The sequence below is a fragment of the Schistocerca serialis genome, unplaced genomic scaffold, assembly GCF_023864345.2.
Source record: "Schistocerca serialis cubense isolate TAMUIC-IGC-003099 unplaced genomic scaffold, iqSchSeri2.2 HiC_scaffold_1234, whole genome shotgun sequence".
Lineage (NCBI taxonomy): Eukaryota > Metazoa > Arthropoda > Insecta > Orthoptera > Acrididae > Schistocerca > Schistocerca serialis.
The window spans coordinates 82,501-87,500 of record NW_026047441.1 but is presented as its reverse complement, the minus strand read 5'-3'; positions in this window follow the sequence as shown (position 1 = coordinate 87,500).

Genomic DNA, 5,000 nt, shown 5'->3' with positions numbered 1-5,000 from the left:
TATTCATGAGCTGCGAGCTGTACCACGTACAAGCTACAGACGCGATCGCATTGCTCACTGTACGGATTCTCATGCTGAGCCATCAGCTAGGAAGCGCCCCATCCATGTCGGCACCCGTGGGCGTTGCACTCGCAGTCGCAAAAAACGCTGGGCAAATATATATCTCGGAAGAGTAACGACAGTCCGAGCCTCCTGGCGTTGCACTCGCAGCCGCAAAAAAACGCTGGGCACATATATGTCTCGGAAGAGTAACGACAGTCCGAGTCTCCTGCGTGGGAAGAGTCTTTCTAGGCCCTGACCCACGGGAAGGGTGTAGCTTCCCCCATCCCGGACATTTGACGTCGTCACACTACCGGTATTGACTAATAGACTGATTGCTGATAATCATTAGCCATACACTGGGGGAAACGGCCGACAGGGGCGGCAACATAGTGGAGCCGCAGTGTCACTAATGTACAGAGATAGAACAGTTTCGACTGGAACTAGAGTAACCGTATACACGGCACTGATTAGTAATAGATGCAGAGCCATCAGAATACAGATAATATATACAACCGTCCCTATACATGCTGAAAGACTCTGCACACAATGAGAACCACACGTCAGCCAGACACTCTTATCACACACTACTCTCTTATCACACACAATATCTAACCACCAGCATGGAAGAACATCCAGTGCATCCTCTCCGCCACATGACACAATCCACACTATCATTACCAGACCGGGAGGTCCACCCAGAAAACACAATATCCCACCCTTCCGACATCCGCACATTGCTCAGCTAAGCCACGAACACCCACACATGTCCTACACAGTGGTGCACCCAACATCACAATACTGCCTCCTGTCACAGCACACAAACAATGGCAGGAATGAAAGACACAGATCTGCCACAACCATGGAATCGGAGCGCCGCCTGTCATGAGCCAAAAGTGCATCCTGACGTGACAAATCGGATAATACCGCAGGCATCCAATTACGATAATCACTATCAACGAACCTGCCGCCCCCCCCCCCCAATACACCTTTCCCTACAACAATGTGTATCTGAACCTACGCTATATCGTACCTTAACCTAACCTATATCGTACCTTAACCTAACCTATATCGTACCTTAACCTAACCTATATCGTACCTTAACCTAACCTATATCGTACCTTAACCTAACCTATATCGTACCTTAACCTAACCTATATCGTACCTTAACCTAACCTATATCGTACCTTAACCTAACCTATATCGTGCCTTAACCTAACCTATATCGTGCCTTAACCTAACCTATATCGTGCCTTAACCTAACCTATATCGTGCCTTAACCTAACCTATATCGTGCCTTAACCTAACCTATATCGTGCCTTAACCTAACCTATATCGTGCCTTAACCTAACCTAATTTGTGCCTTAACCTAACCTAATTTGTGCCTTAACCTAACCTAATTTGTGCCTTAACCTAACCTAATTTGTGCCTTAACCTAACCTAATTTGTGCCTTAACCTAACCTAATTTGTGCCTTAACCTAACCTAATTTGTGCCTTAACCTAACCTAATTTGTGCCTTAACCTAACCTAATTTGTGCCTTAACCTAACCTAATTTGTGCCGTAACCTAACCTAATTTGTGCCGTAACGTAACCCATGTTGTGCCGTAACGTAACCCATGTTGTGCCGTAACGTAACCCATGTTGTGCCGTAACGTAACCCATGTTGTGCCGTAACGTAACCCATGTTGTGCCGTAACGTAACCCATGTTGTGCCGTAACGTAACCCATGTTGTGCCGTAACGTAACCCATGTTGTGCCTTAACCTAACCCATGTTGTGCCTTAACCTAACCCATGTTGTGCCTTAACCTAACCCATGTTGTGCCTTAACCTAACCCATGTTGTGCCTTAACCTAACCCACGTTGTGCCTTAACCTAACCTACGTTGTGCCTTAACCTAACCTACGTTGTGCCTTAACCTAACCCATGTTGTGCCTTAACCTAACCCATGTTGTGCCTTAACCTAACCCATGTTGTGCCTTAACCTAACCCATGTTGTGCCTTAACCTAACCCATGTTGTGCCTTAACCTAACCCATGGTGTGCCTTAACCTAACCCATGGTGTGCCTTAACCTAACCCATGTTGTGCCTTAACCTAACCCATGTTGTGCCTTAACCTAACCCACGTTGTGCCTTAACCTAACCCACGTTGTGCCTTAACCTAACCCACGTTGTGCCTTAACCTAACCCACGTTGTGCCTTAACCTAACCCACGTTGTGCCTTAACCTAACCTACGTTGTGCCTTAACCTAACCCATGTTGTGCCTTAACCTAACCCATGTTGTGCCTTAACCTAACCCATGTTGTGCCTTAACCTAACCCATGGTGTGCCTTAACCTAACCCATGGTGTGCCTTAACCTAACCCATGGTGTGCCTTAACCTAACCCATGGTGTGCCTTAACCTAACCCATGTTGTGCCTTAACCTAACCCATGTTGTGCCTTAACCTAACCCATGTTGTGCCTTAACCTAACCCATGTTGTGCCTTAACCTAACCCATGTTGTGCCTTAACCTAACCCATGTTGTGCCTTAACCTAACCCATGTTGTGCCTTAACCTAACCCATGTTGTGCCTTAACCTAACCCATGTTGTGCCTTAACCTAACCCATGTTGTGCCTTAACCTAACCCATGTTGTGCCTTAACCTAACCCATGTTGTGCCTTAACCTAACCCATGTTGTGCCTTAACCTAACCCATGTTGTGCCTTAACCTAACCCATGTTGTGCCTTAACCTAACCCATGTTGTGCCTTAACCTAACCCATGTTGTGCCTTAACCTAACCCATGTTGTGCCTTAACCTAACCCATGTTGTGCCTTAACCTAACCCATGTTGTGCCTTAACCTAACCCATGTTGTGCCTTAACCTAACCCATGTTGTGCCTTAACCTAACCCATGTTGTGCCTTAACCTAACCCATGTTGTGCCTTAACCTAACCCATGTTGTGCCTTAACCTAACCCATGTTGTGCCTTAACCTAACCCATGTTGTGCCTTAACCTAACCCATGTTGTGCCTTAACCTAACCCATGTTGTGCCTTAACCTAACCCATGTTGTGCCTTAACCTAACCCATGTTGTGCCTTAACCTAACCCATGTTGTGCCTTAACCTAACCCATGTTGTGCCTTAACCTAACCCATGTTGTGCCTTAACCTAACCCATGTTGTGCCTTAACCTAACCCATGTTGTGCCTTAACCTAACCCATGTTGTGCCTTAACCTAACCCATGTTGTGCCTTAACCTAACCCATGTTGTGCCTTAACCTAACCCATGTTGTGCCTTAACGTAACCCATGTTGTGCCTTAACGTAACCCATGTTGTGCCTTAACCTAACCTATAATGTGCCTTAACCTAACCTAAAGTGCGCCGTAACCTAAACTATATTGCGCCTTAACCTGACGCACGTTGTCGCTGAACCTGCTCTGTAATTGTTATGCAACCCGTTAAAGTAGTGTAGTGTTGCCTAACCGCAACCCTCGCAATATAGTTCGCTACTCGCACTGCCCGGTCCCCTGTGTATCGCGTCATGTTAAACACCTTGCAGGTGTTGCTGACTTTCCACATGCTCCTGCTATACACTGTAGTGTGGATAGCAGCAGGACGTACATGCCCCCCCCCCTTCCCCCCTGCCTTCGCAAGCTGGTCGGTGAGAAGTTTGCATGTTCAATGCCCTTCGCATGCCGACGTACTCAGCCTACGTTGTGGTACGGCCTGTCACCTGTCCGCCGATGTACGCAAAACCCACAAACTGTACTGCACATTGCTCCGTATGTACTGAATGATACATCGTGGCCCATGTGACCGTATGACGACAGCGCCTAGCAACGGCGGACCATACAGTCCAAATATTGTGCACGCAGCTACGTGTCGTCTCCCTATAAGAGCTGGATTGCAGTGTGGTACGCCATACAGACGTGTGGGAGGAACGGACGCCCTGGATGGCGATCAGCATGAGCAGTCTGTTGATGTAGTGGAGCGTGTATTCGGACGTAGTCGTCTCTTCTCACACACCGTGATAGCATGTTGCACCGCGTTCCACATCTGCGACATGCTGCAGAGGCGGGCTGACAGTCGTTCGCGCAATGGACACCGCATACGTACGGGGTCTACCTTCCACGTGTTCTCTAGGCGTGCACATGTTGTTGCGTCTATGTGGGCAGACGTAGTGTGTTGTGACACCTGACACAGGCATGCAATACTCGTTGCAAATGGCGATGGACGTGTACGTTTGCTGGTGACGTTACGCAAATGAACAACCGGTAACCCGTTGTGGTGCGGTTGTTCTCGCTAGAGGTGAATCAGTGTTGGCGACGATCGGTCGAGCTATTAACCGGTTGTTTCAGGGATACCCACCATGCCCACGAACGTGAAAGGGGACCCACCATGCCCACGAACGTGAAAGGGGATCTGGGTGTGAGGCGATACGCGGCGGTGGCTGGGTGGGACCGTCCCCGGCCGGTGAGGGGGGGCCGCCCGGCGTGCTGGCAGCGCGGTGCGTGGGCGCACGCGCTACAGCCGGCTGGTGGGGGCGGCCGGTGGCAGGCGCGCCGGCCGACGGACGCGGCAGGCGGCGCAGCTGCGCGCCGGCGCCCCCTGCTCGCGGCGCCTTGCGGCCAAAGTAGGTCCTCGCGGGCCCGGTGCGAAGCGCGGTGGCCATCTGCAGTGTGCTGGTCCGATTGAGGACTTTGTGCGCTGAGGATGCGCCGCCGCCCGGCGCTCGGCGCCGCGACGCCGTCTGCTGCTCGGTCGCCCCAGCGGTTCTCGCAGGTGGTTTGTATCGCAGCTGTGCGGACGTGTTGGCGCGTGCGCTGTGCTGGGAGAGTTCGCTTCGGCACCCAAGTAGGGCTTTTGTCCTTCTGTGGCGCTGGCGTTGGAGCTGCCGGTCACCGTAGGTGGCGCGTGTTGTCTCCCGCCGGCAATGCCACGACAGCACGCTCCCGGGCCTCTGTCGGCAGCGGCAAGC